Here is a 19,079-nt window from a genome sequence, read left to right as displayed (position 1 = left end):
AAATAAGTCCCCTGTCAATGGTGGATGATGCTCCCCATAGGCTCATTATTAGCATTAGTTAGAGAAAGCAGGCACAGCACATAGTCCCTTACACTTGGCACTCTTGTCACAACACAAATACTTCTGGAACAAATGAAGACAACCAATCTCCATCCTAAAGTATCAAAATCTTTGCTGGCTCTTTAAAGTTTACAGAGGCAACAAAAGGTATCAGTGTCTGAATAAGCCTACATTTGGAAAACAACATGTACACATGGACTAATGCAATGTTTACTAAGCAGGTACTATGTGAGCAAGAGTATGTTGCAGAGCACTGCGCTAGAAATAACACATTATGTGATTTAATCTTCATAACACACTGGGAGTTGGTACTAAGTGTTTAATAATTCCCAGCATTAGGTTAAGGGCCTAGCATATGTATTTCATCTTCTGTTTCTGTTCTTGGTTTTTTTAAAGAAAATAAAAGCTAAATGTAGACAGATGACTGGAATACAGAAAAGTTTAATGCAGTTTAGAGAAACTTTTATTGTGGTTTATATTTACTTTTTTGTGACTTGTGGAGCAACTACTGAATCTGCAGGAATAGAAAACAAGTTGCTAAATGGAATGTCTCTGCAAGCACTGACTTAATAGAAAATTTAAAAATGAAGACCTTAAAATATATACTTTATTTTTCCCATTTATCTCCTTTGGGGTGCAGAAAATTGTGAGTACCAGCTTTAGAAAGGCAGCAGGATTCACCAGCCAAAACTCTGATCTCTTCCAATCAGTTCTGTGAGGCAAGACTCCAGAGTGGGGCCAGATATAAATAAGACCCCCAAATAGAGTGAATCTGAACAGAACTGGGGCAGGGAGTGGAACTTATGTAGAATTCTGTTCTCTGTGTCACTGAGGTATTTCCAGTTGTGTTTCCCTAAGCTTGCCTAAGAGAAATTTATATCTCAGGGTTCATATAATTTTTTTTAGCCACTGCCCTGTCAATTACATAATGCATACTAATAAGCAATTTAAATAAATGTCCTAAGGCTTTCTAGGGTAATTATTAGAAGATAAATATATATTCTTAGCAGGTAATAGAAATGCGTGTAATAATAACAACTCATTTTTTCATAAATATCCCTTTAGTTGATGATATAAGAAGTCACTACAAGATAAAGAAAGGGGCCCAAATAAAGCCCAAGGTTTTTTGCACACATCTGTTCATTGTATCAACCATATGATGCTTAGTTCAACCCTTTATTCAGGTGCTAGTCTAGACTAAAAGTTCCTGGATGGTAGGAACCATGACTGCTTCATTGATTTTTCTAATGGCCATATGAAATAAAAGCAATTAGTTTATTCGTTTGAGTCTCCAGACATCCTGGTTGTTTTTCACCCAAGTACCAGAAAACTGGAGAAACTCTTATCTGGGTACCCACCAAAGTCATCTCTTGTGTAAGGGGAGGAGCAAACACAGGATGACTCAATTTTTTACACTGAGACGGAAGCAGAATTAACCGCTTTTGTTAACCTGGCACAATTCTTCTCTGGACATGCTCAAATGTCTTACAGACACCCAGCTGATTGTAAGAGTTCCCAGTGATGCTGGGCTGATGGCCCAATGATAAGCCAGGCAGGAGAGACTCAAGCTAATTAGCTAATTCTTTCTTTTTTTTCTTTGAGACGGAGCCTCGCTCTGTCTCCTAGGCTAGAGTGCAGTGACACAATCTCGGCTCACTGCAACCTCCACCTCCCATGTTCAAGCAATTCTCCTGCCTCAGCCTCTTGAGTAGCTGGGATTACAGACACATGCCACCATGTCAGGCTAATTTTTGTACTTTTAGTAGAGACGGGGTTTCACCATGTTGGCCAGGCTGGTCTCCTGACCTTAGGTGATCTGCCCACCTCGGCCTCCCAAAGAGCTGGGATTACAGGTGTGAGCCACTGCACTTGGCCGACTCAGGCTAATTCTAAATAAAAATTAAACTGCCCTGGAGAAGCTCCAGAACCTGGATCACCCATCCTGATTATCTAGCTCTTAGGTAAGAGGAAGAACAGGAATATTCTACTCCAGTCCCACATTTTAGAGACAGGTGTAGTTGTGGTTATGGCTCTGGATACATTATCACCTTTCTATAACTCTGAAGATGCTTGTTCACACTTACTTATTCTGCCATCAGATTCTATTTACACCTGATGCCCCTCACATAACTGTAGCATGTCACCGGACAAGATCTGAGAAGCTGAAAGAATCACATTCTCAAAGGGGAACTTTAAGATGTCTATGTTGACATCTGACAATGCAGAAAATGTCTCTTGTCGGTTTTTTCTACGTTCTCAATTCAAAGTCTGGCCTTATCTTGTAAATTCCAGGAAGACGCCAGACCTTATTTACAGATTCTAGGTGGGATCAACCTGGCTTTTCATTCTTGGGTGTTACAGCAAGCAGAGTACAATCAAAGGAAGATCCCTTTATAGAGGCTGCTTTAGCACGTTCTAAATGATATGTCTACCTAAAAGAAATAAAGCTAAGGCAACATGAATATAAGTAGACAGTTTATTGAGGCAAAGCTTGAGGACTGTAACCTGGGAGCAAACCTTCAAGTTGCAGGTCATCTACACTTTGATTAGGAGCAGTTATAAGTCGATATGAAAAGGCAAAAAGAGAAGGACAGAGAGATGGCTGATATAAAATTGTTTATCAGAAATTTTCATTAATTTACAGAAATGACATTGATTATTGATTGGATATACATCGTTAAAATTTAGAGTGTGGTTATAGTGTCCAGTGTGGCATTATTAGTTTAATTTATAGCTACTGGTGGCAGTAGCTAACAGTTTTAAGAGATAAATACATAATTCAGGGCCGGGCACAGTGGCTCACGCCTGTAATTTTCCAGCACTTTGGGAAGCCGAGGGAGGTGGATCACTTGAGGTCAGGAGTTCAAGACCAGCCTGGCCAACAGGGTGAAACCCTGTCTCTACTAAAAATACAAAAATTAGCCAGGGCACATGCCTGTAATCCCAGCTAGTTGGGAAGCTGAGGCAGGAGAATCACTTGAACCCAGGAGGCGGAGGTTGCAGTGAGCAGAGATCGCGCCACTATATCCTAGCCTTGGTGACACAGCAAGACTGTCTCAAAAAAAAAAAAAAAAAAAAAAACCCATAATTTAAAGATGGGAAAAAGACAAAATTGTGTTGTCATTTTAATGTCTCTCTGAGTTTGACAACCAAAAGAACTTGCATTCCTCAGATGAAAGGTTTTTTGTTTTTTTTTTTTTTTGTTTCCCAAATCTCAAGACCTAGATTTAGAATTTGGAGCTGCAGCAGGTGTTACTTGCATATTTGTGGGTATTTTAGCAATAGGAGGAAAGGGAAAGTGGAGATTCTCATGTCTACATGTCTACTCAACACTCACATGTTACTCTGATTGGGTTTCTGGGCCCCCTGGTCTCTGAATTAGTTTCAGGTCTGAAGACCCAACAGTCACTGAAAGAGGTGAAATGGTTGATTGCCATCCTGTGAAGTCTGTAGAAATCTATGAGCTGACTGGAAGCCTGAGAGGAAAAATCCTCTCTAGAGTAAAGCTTGGTTTGCATCTTATGTGTTTATATCATGTCTGCTAATTCTAGACAATGTGTGGAAAATATAATTAAAAGAAAAATTTTCTCCAGCCCCAGAAAATCTCCGAAATGATAGAATAGAAAGAAAACTGTTTTATTACACAATTTAACCTGAATGTGACACGCATCACAGTCAATCTGCTCAACAGATTGCAAAGACAGAAAGACAGTCACCACAGTTAGTCCACAAGTAGAAAAATTTACAGCACCATGTCATGCGTAGTTCATCCTAAATTCACCTGCTAATTGGCAAGGCCATCCGTGTATGCTAATTGGTTATATTCAATGACAAAATAAACTTTTCACATCTTCATAACAGGAGGTAATTTTGCAACTTGAAGTCAGGTGCCTGCTGAAGGTAGGCTCTCACTCTCCTACAGAAATGGTTGAATAGGGTGTTATCTTTTTGGCTATTTATATTTTAAAGCAATGGCTCTTTACTCCTTTAGAACTGGGCTAGAGCACCCTGCCTGCCCTCTCCTGATGGCCAGTGTCCTCTCTTGACGCCTACCATCTGCCACTGATGCAGAGCCCACAACATAAAGCTCATAGCTGGCAGCTCACATCTTACATGAACCCCAGTTGCCACAGCAGCACTCCAGTGTCCCATCAGACAGTGAAGCCTGAGCTACAGGAGGAGAGCCTGCAGGCCTCCTGGGTGAAATTGCACCTTCACGATAATGGAAATGGGAGCAGTGTTTCAGCCTCAGCTTCTATTTATAATGGTAACATGAAAAAAATACTGCTGGATTTCCAGCATGAGTCCGGATAGAGATAGGTCTAAGAGTTCTCCCTGTGACAGCCCACCTCATTCACAGACACCATGGGATACTAACAGGGCTTCTGAAACAGATACCCAAAGGATTCGAGCAAAAAACAGCTCTCTATCTGAGCAAGATTATATTGAGAGAAAATAAAAAGTTAAAAATTTCTCTTTAAATACCCAAAGTGCACAACTATTCTCAGCATGAGCAACATGAACATTATTTAAAAAGCGGATGGGCCAGATGTGGTGGCTCATGCCTGTAATCCCAGCACTTTGGGAGGCTGAGGAGGGTGGATCACCTGAGGACAGGAGTTCAAGACCTGCCTGGCCAATATGGTAAAACCCTGTCTCTACTAAAAATACAAAAATTGGCCAAGCCTGGTGTTGTGTGCCTGTAATCCCAGCTACCAGGGGGGCTGAGGCAAGAGGATCGCTTGAACCTGGGAAGTGGAGGTTGCAGTGAGCCGAGATGGTGCCACTGCACTCCAGCCTGGGCAACAGAGCAAGACTCTGTCTCAAAAAAAAAAAAGCAGGTGGGACAAATTCTCAGCAAAATTTTATAAGGTTTCTCTTTCATCTCTGCTGCTGTCTCATCTCATAACCATTAAATGGGGGAACTATATTGAAACACATCTGACAATTTCCACCAGGACATTAGATGAAGAATTTGAATCTGGCTTTGTTTACATACTGGAATATATTTGAGCTTGCAGCATAGCTAACTGAAGAGCTATTACAATTTTTGCATGGCCACATCACTTGTCATGTTTGCTTGTCCTGTAATAGCAGCATTCAAATTTAGTGACATAAAAGACATTAAAATCATGCTTACCTATAATTATCCCTATTGGATAAACTAATAAGCATGTCAGACTCATATCTACTATAACAATTTTATAGTGAATTTTCTTTGGATGTTAGATATAAATATCTAAGGATAAATAATTTTAATGTACTAGTCATAATGTAGAATTATTAAAAATTACTTGTAACCATAATTCAGTTAAAACATTTTATATTTAAAAAGTATGAATAACAATATTAAAATAACTATTTAAGAAATTCTAGCTGGGCATGGTGGTGCGGGCCTGTAATCCCAGCTACTGGGGAAGCTGAGGCAGGAGAATCGCTTGTACCTGGGAGGCAGAGGTTGCAGTGAGCCGTGATTGCGCCACTGCACTCCAGCTTGGGAGACAGAGTGAGACTCTGCTTCAAAAAAAAAAAGGAAATTAATTGAAAGTAAATATTGTGGCCAGGCGCGGTGGCTCACATCTGAAATCCCAGCACTTTGGGAGGCAGGAGCCTGAGACCAGCCTGGCCAACTTGGTGAAACCCCATCTAAAAATACAAAAATTACCCAGGCATGGTGGCATGCTCCTGTAATCCCAGCTACCCAGGAGGCTGAGGCAGGAAAACTGCTTGAACCGAGGAGGCAGAGGTTGTACTGAGCCAAAATGGCACCACTGCACTCCAGCCTGGGAAACAGAGTGAGACTCCATCTCAAAAAAAAAAAAAAAATTAACTAAATATTGTATCTTATATTCATACTATTGTAGAAAATACTGCATAATTTATATGAATGCAAGTTGTCTACAAACACTACAAATAACCATGCTAATTGTTCTGAAGTAATAAATAGAAACCAAATACAACTACAGACTCTACTGTTCAGTTTATACACTGAACAGTTTTTGATTTTGCAGTGTAAGTACTTCAGCCTGCAAATATTAGATAATTACCTTGGATTATAAATTTTCTGTCAGAGAACCTTACTCAGCATCTTTTAATCTTTATCATTCTGTAGTGCTAAATGTAATCCTATCTTTGTGTGCAATTTTTGTGTGCTCTTAAAATGAGCTTTAATCTAAACAAATCGATGTCTACTTTAAAAGACTAAAAAATATATATATACCTTTGCCAAAGCAAAAACAAAACAATGGTTCTATGGTTCTTGATTAAGACAATTGTGAGTTAAAAAAAAAAAAAAAAACCACAAGGTTGATCTAGCTGTAAATATGATTTACAAATACTGGCCAGGCGCGGTGGCTCACGCCTGTAATCCCAGCACTTTGGGAGGCCAAGGCCGGTGGATCACAAGGTCAGGAGTTCAAGACCAGCCTGGCCAAGATGGTGAAACCCTGTCTCTACTAAAAATACAAAACAATTAGCCAGGCATGGTGGCACACGCCTGTAATTCCAGGTACTGGGAGGCTGAAGCAGAGAATTGATTGAACCCGGGAGACAGAGATTGGTTGCAGTGAACTGAGATCGTGCCACTGCACCCCAGCCTGGGCAACAGAGCAAGACTCCACTTCAAAAAACAAACAAAAAAAAAAACAAAAAAAGATTTACAAATTTTTTTTAAAAGCAGAGAAAAATATCTACATATAATCTAAATGCTTTAAGAAAAGAGAGAAACACAATATCCTCCCTTATTTTCAGTTAACAAAATAAAGCTTCTTATTTCTAATTTATATTTTCTCCTACAACAGCCAAGTCTCTGGACATGTTCTGAAACTCTTGGACATCTGAATTTAATTCGATACTGTATTCAGACATCTAAGGAGCAGCCTTGGGCATACTCCTTAGATGGACACTTCTATAGATGCCTAGTAGGACTATAGTGCCTATAGTGCCTAGTGTGCACTTGAAAGAATGCTTATAGCCGGGCGTGGTGGCTCACGCCTGTAATCCCAGCACTTTGGGAGGCCGAGTCAGGTGGATCAAGAGGTCAGGAGATCGAGACCATCCTGGCTAACGCGGTGATACCTTGTCTCTACTAAAAACACAAAAAATTAGCTGGGCGTGGTAGCACACGCCTGTAGTCCCAGCTACTCAGGAGGCTAAGGCAGGAGAATCGCTTGAATCCAGGAGGCAGAGGTTGCAGTGAGCCGAGAACGCACCACTGCACTCCAGTCTGGACGACAGAGCAAGATTCCAATTCAAAAACAAAAAAGCAGAAGAGAGAAAGGTGTTCTAAAAAATGCATGGGTGTATATGAATAAAGCAATTTCTTAGAGACCTATGAAGAGAGTTAGATTCTGAAAAAATAATAGTGGGAGACTACAACACCCCACAAACTCTATTAGACAGATCATTAGGCAGAAAATTAACAAAGATTTTAAAACCTAAACTCAACACTTGATCAAATAGTCCTACTAGGCATCTATAGAAGTGTCCATCTAAAACCAACGTTGTATTCATTCTTCCCATCACCATGTGTCACATACTCTAAAATTGACCACACAATCAGAAATAAAGCAATTCTCAGCAAATTCAGTCTTCCCAAAATCATACCAAAAACACAAACAGACCACAGCTTGACAAAGATATAATTCAATATATAGGAAACCACCTGAAACCATATAATTACATGGAAATTAAACAATCTGAACCTGGATGACTTTTGGGAAAATAATGAAATTAAGGCAAAAATCAAGAATTTCTTTGAAACAAATGACAACGAAGATACAACCTACCAGAATCTCTGCAACACAGCTAAGGCAGTCTTAAGAAAAAAATTTATAGCACTAAAAACTCAAATCAAAAAGTTAAAAATAAATTTTAAAGCCTAACATCATAAATAAAAGAATGAGAGAAGCAAGAGAAAACCAACCCCTAAGCTAGCAGAAGACAAGAAATAACCAAAATCAGCTCTGCACTGAACGAGATTTAGACATGAAAAGTTATACAAAGTTTCAACAAATCCAGGAGTTAAATCTTTTGGAAAAAATAATGAGATGAACCACAGCAAGATTTGTGAAGAAAGAAGATCCAAATAAACACAATTAGAAATGACAAAAGGGATATTACCATTGAGTCCCACAAAAATACAAATAACTATTGAAGTCTACTATGAACACCACTATGCACACAAACTAGAAAATCTGAAAGAAGTGAATAAATTCCTGGACAAATAAACTATCCCAAGACTAAAAAAATACTAAATTGCGGGCCCGAATAGACCAATAACAAGCTTCAAAATTGAATCAGTAGTAAATAGCCTACCAACAAAAAACAGGGGGAAAAAAAAGACCAGACAGATTCACAGCTGAATTTTAGCAGATGTATGAAGAAAAGTTGATGTTATACCTTGTATAACTATTAGAAAAAAATTGAAAAGAAGGGACTCCCCCTTAACTCATTATGTAAGAACAACATCATTCTGACACCAAAACCTGACAGAAACAAAACAAAAAAGAAAACTTCAGGCCAATATCATTGACGAACATTGCTTCAAAAATCCTCAACAAAATACTGGCAAAGCAAATCCAACAGCAAATTAAAAAGCTAATGCACTATGATCAATTAGGCTTTAGTCCTGGGATGCAAGATTGGTTCAGTGTACACAAATTAATAAATCTGATTCATCACATAAACAGAACTAAAGACAAGAATCACACGATTATTTCAATAGATGCAGAAAAATATTTCAATAAAATCTAGCATCCTTCACGTTTAGAACCCTCAAAAAACTAAAAGCCTTAAAAGCGCATATTTCAAAATAATGAGTTATTTATCAGAAATCCATAGATACCATACTGAATGGACACAAGCTGCAAGCATTCCTTTTTGAAAACTGGCACCAGACAAGGATGCCTTCTCTCACCACTTGTATTCAACATAGAATTGGAAGTCTTGGCCAGAGCAATCAAGCAAGAGAAAGAAATAAAAGGCATCCAAAAAGAAAAAAAAAATCAAATTATCCTTGTTTTCAGATGGCATGATTCTATATCTAGAAAACCCTACAATCTTTGCAGAAAAGCTTTTTTTTTTTTTTTTTTGTTGAGACAGAGTTTTGCTCTGTCACCCAGGCTGGAGTGCAATGGCATGATCTTGGCTCACTGCAATCTCTGCCTCCTGGGTTCAAGCGATTCTCCTGCCTCAGCCTCCCGAGTAGCTGGAATTATAGGCATGCACCACCACGCCCAGCTAATTTTTGTATTTTTAGCAGAGACGGGGGTTTCACGGTGTTGGCCAGGCTGATCTGGAACTCCTGACCTCAGGTGATCCACCTGCCTTGGCCTCCCAAGGTGCTGGGATTACAGGTGTGAGCTACCATGCCTGGCCTGGAAAAGCTTCTTAAACTGACAACTTCAGCAAAGTTTCAGGATGAAAAATAAATGTAAAGAAATCAGTAGCATCCCTGTACATAAACAACATCCAAGCCAAAAGCCAAATCAAAAACATAATCCCATTCACAACCGCCACAAAAAGAATAAAATATCTAGGAATATAGCTAACCAGGGAGGTGAAAGATCTCTAAGACGAAAATTACAGGGCACTGCTAAGAAGTCAGAGATGACACAAACAAATGGAAAACTGTTTCATAGCCTGGAAGGCTGAGGTGGCTGGATCACCTGAGGTCAGGAGTTTGAGACCAGGCTGGTCAACATGGTGAAACCCTGTTTCTACAAAAAAATACAAAAATTAGATGATGTGGTGGCACACACCTGTAGTCCCAGGTACTGGGAAGGCTTAGGTGGGAGAATCACTTGAACCCAGGAGAGAGAGGTTGCCATGAGCCAAGTCAGCACCACTGTACTCCAGCCTGACCACAGAGTGAGACCCAGTCTCAAAAAAAAAAAAAAAAAAAGCCATACTGCCTAAAAATTTTTTACAGATTTAGTGCTATTTCTATTAAACTACCAAGACATTCTTTTCTTTTTGCTTTTCTTTTTTTTTTTTTTTTTTTTTTTGAGACAGAGTCTTACTCTGTCACCCAGGCTGAAGTACAGTGTTGTGGTCTTGGCTTACTGCAACCTCCGCTTCCCGGGTTCAAGTGATTCTCGTGCCTCAGCCTCCCAAGTAGCTGGGACTACAGGTGCGTGCCACCACACCCGGCTAATTTTTTGTATTTTTAGTAGAGACGAGGTTTCACTGTGTTAGCCAGGTCAGTCTCAATCTCCTGACCTTGTGATCCACCCACCTTGGCCTCCCAAAGTGCTGGGATTACAGGCGTGAGCCAACGCACCCAGCAACATTCTTAATAGAACTAAAAAACACTATTTTAAAATTCATATAGAACCAAAAAAGAGCCCAAACAGCCAAGGTAATCCTAAGCAAAAAGAATAAAGCTAGAGGCATTACATTACCCAACTTCAAACTATATTACAGGGCTATAGACATCAAAGCAGCATGGTACTAGTACAAAAGCAGACTCATAGACCAATGCAACAGGACAGAGAGCCCAGAAAGAATGCCTCACACTTACAACCATCTGATTTTTGACAAGGCTGACAAGAGGAATGTGGGAATGATTCCCTATTTAATAAGTGATGCTGAAATAACTAGCAAATACTATGTAGAAGATTGAAACTGCACCCCATCCTTACACCACATACAAAAATAAACTCAAGATGAATTCAAGACTTAAATGTAAAATTTAAAATTATAAGGAAAAAAAGCCCTGGAAAATAACCTAGGAAATACCATTCTAGACATAGAAACTGACAAAGATTTTATGATGAAAATATTAAAAACAGGAGGCCGACACAGGCAAATCACCTGAGGTCAGAAGTTCGAGACTAGCCTGCCCAACATGGTGAAAACCCATCTCTACTAAAATACAAAAAAAAAGCCGGGCACGATGGCTCATGCCTATAATCCCAATACTCTGGAAGGCCGAGGTAGGCAGATTACCTGAGATCAGGAGATTGAGACCAGCCTGACCAACATGGAGAAACTCCATCTCTACTAAAAATACAAAATTAGCCGGGCATAGGGGTGCATGGCTGTAATCCCAGCTCCTCAGGAGGCTGAGGCAGGAGAAGCCCTTGAACCCGGGATTCAAAGGTTGTGGTGAGCTGAGATCGCACCATTGCACTCCAGCCTGGGCAACAAGAGCAAAACTCCAACTCAAAAAAAACACAAAAGCAAAAACAAAACCAAAAAAATTAGCTGGATGTGGTGTCACGTGCCTGTAGTGCCAGCTGCTGGGGAGGCTGAGGCAAGAGAATTGCTTGAACCCGGGGAGGCAAAGCTGAGATTATGCCACTGCACTCTAGCCTGGGAAACAGAGAGAGACTCCATCTCAAAAAAAAAAAAAAAAAAAAAAGGCTGGGCTCAGTGGCTCACACCTATAATCCCAACATTTCGGGAGGCTGAGGCGGGTGGATCATCTGAGGTCAGGAGTTCAAGACCAGCCTGACCAACATGGTAAAACTCCTCTACTAAAAATACAAAAATTAGCCGGGCATGGTGGCACATGCCTGTAATCCCAGCTACTCAGGAGGCTGAGGCAGGAGAATCGCTTGAACCCGGGAGTTGGAGGTTGCAGTGAGCCAAGATCGCACCGTTGCGCTCCAGCCTGGGCAACAAGAGCGAGACTCCATCTGAAAAAAAAAAAAAATTAGCCGGGCATGGTGGCGGGTGCCTGTAATCCCAGCTACTCCTGAGGCTAGACAGGAGAACTGCTTGAACCCGAGAGGCGGAGATTACGGTGAGCCACAGCACTCCAGCCCGGACAACAGAGGGAGACTCCATCTCCAAAAAAAAAAAAAAAAAAAAGTTATTGGGGGGTACATTCGAGACCCTGCTTGAAAAACATGTAAATAGCCGAGCATGGTGGCGGGTGCCTGTAATCCCAGCTACTAGGGAGGCTGAAGCAGGAGAATCGCTTGAACCTGGGAGGCGGAGGTTGCGGTTAGCCGAGATCGCGCCACTGCACTCCAGCCTGGGCAACAATAACGAAACTCCGTCTCAAAAACAAAAAAAAAAAAGAAAGAAAGAAAGAAGGAAGGGAGGGAGAAGCAAAGAAAAGAAGAGAAGAGAAAGAAGAGAGAAGAGAAGAAAAACAAGGATTCCTACTTAAAAAAAAATCGAACTCAAATGAGTTTATTTTTTATAAATTACTACGTTAGAGGAAACAAAATTCAAGTTTAACCAACTATAATCTGCCAATTAAACTTTGATTGCATAACCAGGAAATTTGTAGGCTCAAGGTGGAAATTAGGAAACTACGTAATTATACCTGATTACTGAATTTGGATTTTTTCATCATGCACCTTATAAAAGTCTTTTCTTAAAGCCCCTGTAATGGACCACAAACTACAACCCATAGGGGTGCTCTATAATTTTTGAACGACTCTCTTTGATTAAATTCTTTAATATTTTTGTGGTGACTCCCATAATTTTTTTTTTTTTTTTTTTTTGAGCTGGAGTTCAAGACCAACCTAACCAACATGGAGAAACCCTGTCTCTACTAAAAATACAAATTAGCTGGGCATGGTGGTGCATTCCTGTAATTTCAGCTACTAGAGAGGCTGAGGCAGGAGAATTGCTTGAACTCAGGAGGCAGAAGTTGTGGTGAGCTGAGATCGCGCCATTGCACTCCAGCCTGGGCAACAAGAGCAAAACTCTATCTCAAAAAAAAAAAAAAACTTTAGATATTCATATCACTCCGTCACCATCAAAAATGTACGTATTGGCCTGGCATGGTGGCTCATGTGTGTAATCCCAGCACTTTGGGAGGTCGAGGCAGGCAGATCACCTAAGGTCAGCGTTCAAGACCAGGCTGGCTCGCATGGTGAAACCCTGTCTCTACAAAAATACAAAAATTAGCCGAGCATGATGGCAGGTGCCTATAATCCCAGCTACTTGGGAGGCTGAGGCTGGAGAATCGCTTGAACTGGGGAGGCGGAGGTTATAATGAGCCGAGATCGCGCCACTGCACTCCAACCTGGGCGACAAAGCAAGACTGTTTCAAAAAATAAAAATAAAAATTTACTTATTTAGTGTCAAATCCTACTGTAAAAAAGCAGAACTGTGGGGTTTTTTTAAAGTGGAAACATGGATTCAGGTTATTTTATTTTATTTATATTTTTATTTTTTGAGATGAAGTTTCGCTCTGTCACCCAGGCTGGAGTGCAATGGTGTGATCTTGGCTCACTGCAACTTCCGCCTCCTGGCTTCAGGAAATTCTCCTGCCTGGGCCTCCCAAGTAGCTGTGATTACAAGTGCCTGCCACCACTGCTGGCTAATTTTTGTATTTTTGGTAGAGACAGAGTTTCACCATGTTGGCCAGACTAGTCTCGAACTCCTGACCTCAGGTGATCCGCCTGCCTCAGCCTCCCAAAGTACTGGGATTACAGGCATGAGCCATTGCGCCAGGCCTATTATTTATTTTTAAAAGGTTAGAAGGGGCTTCCTTGTGTTGAAATCTGCGTTTCCAGAAGAAAAATATAAATCTGGCCTGTTTTAGGATCTACCTATTTTCTTGAATTTTCAGTTTGATTATGTCACATTTAGCACAAGTGACTTGTTTTGGTTCAGTTTGGTTTGGTCTGTTTGGAACTAGTGCACAAGCTCAGTTTAGAATGATGGACTCCAATAACTTTTTGTTTTGAGACGCAGTCTCGCTCTGTCGCCAGGCTGGAGTGCAGTGGCGTGATCTCGGCTCATTGAAACCTCTGCCTCATGGGTTCAAGCCATTCTCCTGCCTCAGCCTCCCGAGTAGCTGGGATTACAGGCACGCGCCACCACCCCCAGCTAATTTTTCTATTTTTGGTAGAGACAGGGTTTCACCCTGTTGGCTAGGATGGTCTCAATCTCCTGACCTTGTGATCTGCCTGCCTTGGCCCACAAAGTGCTGAGATTACAGGTGTGAGCCACTGCGCTGAGCCAACTTTGTTTTTAAAACTCTCCCTTTTTGGTAAAGTTCTTACGTAGGTCAGAGTGTGACTAAAACTCAGGGCCTTAGTGCCACTCTCAATTTCCATTATTTAGGGTTTTTGTCCTTATAATGTTATTCACAGGTTATGGTGTCTTCATAGTCACATATGTCTTTGAGTTTCTGTCATTCCCGTTAAAAAGACACCATTTGACATTCTAGAGATGACTGCATGCAAACCTTTATAACTTTTGAGAGAATACGGTGCAGTAGGGAGACTACTATTTTGATTTTCAGGAGGATAATACCAAGAGTTGAAACCAGCCGGGCATAGTGGCTCATGCCTGTAATCCTAGCACTTTGGGAGGCCGAGGAGGGCAGATTACCTGAGGTCAGGAGTTCAGGATCACCCTGGCCAACATGGTGAAACCCTGTCTCTACTAAAAATACTAAAAATTAGCCAGGTGCAGTGGTGCACACCTGTAATCCCAGCCACTCGAGAGGCTGAGGCAGGAGAATCACTTGAACCCAGGAAGTGGAGGTTGCGGTGAGTCGAGATTATGCCACTGCACTCCAGCCTGGACTACAGAGTGTGACTTTGTCTCAGGAAAAAAAAAAAAAGTTGAAACCATGCTTGTTAGCCAGGGTCCCCATGAACAACCAACTAAAATTCAATAGATTAAATAATTAGCTAGATAAATGATCTCATTTCAACCAAGCAGCCTGTTCACTACTCCCCTACAATTGCATCTTTGTAATACCCAATGTATTCTACCATGTGCAACTACAGGTGTCAGCAACGGCACAGGTAGTTCTCTGTTTATCCAGTAAGTAATCAGAAGAAATTTTATTATTTAGCACAACTTTAGTAACAACATTTAACACCTGTTGCGTAACCATAGTCTTTACATTAGAATCTGCTATAGAGCCCTATTTTCAGGGATAAATTTCTTACCATTGCTTCATTTATGCTAAGCCATGGAAAAAATGATCTAACAAATGATGCCCATTCAGAAGAGTAATGGCCTGCTGGCAATGCTCTTTAACCCATTCTGAAGAAGTTATTTTTAACTTATGAAGTAAGTTTAAAGCAGTGGATCAATATTCTGTTTCTGAAATTATGAGGCAACAAATGTTTCATTAAAACTTCTCACCCACATTAGCCCTTCATCTTTTACCTATCAAGGCAAAAGTTTTGTTATATATAATGTTGTCAGCAAAATTCTCTACCTATGAGTGTACCCCATGAGTGCATACAAGAGATTCCTTTTTTATTTCTGTTGTTTGTAGAGCCATTAGAAAACTGTGAACAAACTCTGCTATGATAGCAGAGGTGTCTTGATTTTTTATTTTTATTTTTTTCTTTTGAGACGGAGTCTCGCTCTGTAGCCCACGCTGGAGTGCAGTGGTGCAATCTCGGCTCACTGCAAACTCTGCCTCCCGGGTCCCGATTCAAGCAATTCTCCTGCCTCAGCCTCCTGAGTAGCTGAGATTATAGGCACATGTCACAATGTCCAGCTAATTTTTATACTTTTTATTTTATTTTATTTTTTGAGATGGAGTCTTGCTCTGTTGCCCAGGCTGGAGTGCAGTGGTGCAATCTTGGCTCACTGCAACCTCTGCCTCCCGGGTTCAAGCGATTCTCCTGCCTCAGCCTCCTGAGTAGCTGGGATTACAGGCGCACACCACTACACCCGGCTAATTGCTAATTTTTGTATTTTTAGTAGAGACAGGGTTTCACCATGTTGGCCAGGCTGGTCTTCAACTCCTGACCTCGTAATCCACCCACCTCGGCCTCCCAAAGTGCTGGTACTACAGGCGTGAGCCACCACGCCTGGCCTTGATTTTTGATCTTGTAAAGAAAGCTGCCTAGATCAAGATTGCTATCTTCTTTTGAAGAGAAACTTTCCTGCTTGCCTTTGCTTAAGATCTCCTATGGGTTTACAGTTGAAAGAGTTTGGAGAGGCCCTTCTAAGCTGTGAGACTATGAACCCAATGTTCAAGGTCTTGAAGTCTTGCTTCAGGGTAGATGGCAGTAAGATGCAGTCTCTGGATTCTAGATTATAAAGGGTTCTACTATCCTCAGTCAATAGACTCTTCAAGACTTTCTTTACTTGGTGAAAATATGCTATATTAGACTTCTGGCCAGGAGCAGTGGCTCACGCCTGTAATCCTAGCACTTTGGGAGGCCGAGGTGGGTGGACCACCTGAGGTCAGGAGTTTGAGACCAGCCTGGCCCACATGGTGAAACCCCATCTCTCCTAAAAATACAAAAAATTAGCTTGGCATTATGGTGGGCGTCTGTAATCCCAGCTACTTGAGAGGTTGAGGCAAGAGAATCTGTTGAACCCAGGAGGCCAAGGTTGCAGGGAGCTGAGATTATGCCATTACACTCCAGCCTGGGCAACAAGAGTGAAACTCTGTCTAAAACAAAAAAGAAATATTAGACTTTCATGGAAAACCCAAATGCCCATCAATGATAGACTGGATAAAGAAAATGTGGTACATATACACCATGGAACACTACACAGCCATAAAAAAGAATGAGATCATGTCCTTTACAGGGACATGGATGAAGCTGGAAGCCATCATCCTCAGCAAACTAACACAGGAAGAGAAAACCAAACACCTCATGTTCTCATTCATAAGTGAGAGTTTAACAATGAGAACACATGGACACAGGAAGGGGAACAACACACACCAAGGCCTGTTGGGAGGTGGGGGGCAAGGGTGCAAAACTTAGAAGATGGGTCAGTAGGTGCAGCAGACCACCATGGCACACATATACCTATGTAACAAACCTGCACATTCTGCACATGTATCCCAGAACTTAAAGTAAATTAAAAAAATTAATAAATAAACACTGGACTTCAGTAGCAGAAGATACATGAGCTTTTAATAGTTGCATAGGCCTTCCAATGAGTATATGATATGGGCCAACTTTTTTTTTTTTGAGATGCAGTCTCACTCTGTCACTCAGGCTGGAGTGCAGTGGCACGATCTTGGCTCACTGCAACCTCTGCCTCCCGGGTTCAAGCGATTGTTCTGCCTCAGCCTCCCAAATAACTGGGACTACAGGTGCGTGCCACCATGCCTGGCTAATTTCTGTATTTTTAGTATAGACGGGGTTTCACCGTATTAGCCAGGCTGGTCTCGAACTCCTAACCTGATCCACACACCTTGGCCTCCCAGAGTGCCGGTATTGCGGGCATGAGCAACCACACCCTCCAGGCCAACATATTTTTCCTCTCTCAGTGGATCTGATTGTCATCAATCTGCAATTACAAAAGCAAGCCAGTCAATGTAGTTAGCTTTGCACAATACTATTGTATCTGTAATTCCTTATTTAACAGTTTTACAACTTCTCTAGTGAAATAAGTATCTTTATCATTGGAGGCTTTTTCAGAAATGTTCCATGAGAAAAATATGTTTCTTTATATCCTTTTAGCTACTGTTATAACATCAGTTTTCTTGCATAAGAAAGCTTTCATATTACCAGAAAATATGTATTAAAAATGATAATTGAATAAAAATTTTGTATCCATGATTAAATAGCCCATCAGGTAGCAGAAATGTACATGAAGTTTTGATTGTCTTCTCAGGATTAAATGTGTGATGAGAAAACATTGGTCTTAACCTATTTTGGTAATTTATTATAGAATAATCACCACACACACACTTAATTTATATTCAATTTAGATTATTTTATCTCTTCTGTGATGAGTAATGGAATGCAGAGCTGTTAATAATGGAAGCTTTAATAACTTAGGAATGAATAAGTGGCTGTTGGTTGTCTAGGTTTTTAATGAGTCCACACTTATTAAATTTATGTCCTCTTAAATACTAGGTTTGTTTCTCCAATTTAGGAGCATAGCACTGATAACTGAGGGGTTATCATAGGTAGTTTGACTTAGACCACAGAGTTTACTATAACGGTATATCTAAAAAATTTTTGTACAGGTTGTTTTAGCATAGCATCTTAAAATACTCTGCCACATTAGATTACACAGAGTATTTTCCTAATATTCAAATAATTTTGATTTGCCTAGGTTAGCAGTTTTATAAGAGTTACTCTGTTTATTAGAATTCCCACAAGCCTTACGCAGAATAAACAATATGATCCTAAAATGGTCAGAAACCTGTACTCAATTTGTGTGGGCCCTTTCCAACTTTTCATGAACCTCCTTAAAGACATAATACTCTAGGATTTTGCAAGCTTTTGAGGTTTTTAGAAATTACATCAGAATTAAACCATTAACTGTGGAAATAACTTAAAATGGTTATAAAGAAACAAATAAAAATTGATTATATCTGTGGCCTGCAATAATTTATCAAAATCACCATAATTATGACTACTAGAATATACTCAGATATATAAAATTTTTGAAATTTCATACAATTTTGATATAAGTATTAATCACATATTTATTAAAATATAAGTTGAAGGTCAATTATCATTTTTATTTAATTCTTGGGGTTTTTTTTTTTTTTTTTTTTTTAGAGGAACTCTAGCTCTGTCACCCAGGCTGGAGTGCAGTGGGAAAATTTCAGCTCACTGCAACTTCCAGCTACTGAGTTCAAGCGATTCTCCTGCCTCAGCCTCCCGAGTAGCTGGGATTACAGGAGCGGGCGACCACACCCAGCTAATTTTGGTATTTTTAGTAGAGACAGGGTTTCACCACGTTATCCAGGCTGGTCTCAAACTCCTGACCTCAAGTGATCCACCTGCCTCAGCCTCCCAAAGTGTTAGGATTACAGGCATGAGCCACCACACCTGACCCAAAAGTTGTTTTTAATTTGACAATGCTTCCCATGTAATTAAACATATCAAGTAATTCCATTTATCATTCTTTTGGATGCTGTGTTGGCACTCTGTAGCATCCAAAAGTTAGGGGTCAAAAAGAAGACAATTTTTAAGCTGAAATTTGATTTCGGGAAGCCTGGCAATTATGTCAAAAGCTCAAAGTAGGGCCGGGCGCAGTGGCTCACGCCTGTAATCCCAGCACTTTGGGAGGCCGAGGCGGGTGGATCACAAGGTCAGGAGATCGAGACCATCCTGGCCAACATGGTGAAACGCCATCTCTACTAAAAATACAAAAAC

This window comes from Pongo abelii, chromosome 20 (assembly GCF_028885655.2).
Source record: "Pongo abelii isolate AG06213 chromosome 20, NHGRI_mPonAbe1-v2.0_pri, whole genome shotgun sequence".
NCBI classification, from domain to species: Eukaryota; Metazoa; Chordata; class Mammalia; order Primates; family Hominidae; genus Pongo; species Pongo abelii.
Note: the sequence above shows the minus strand (reverse complement) of the source record.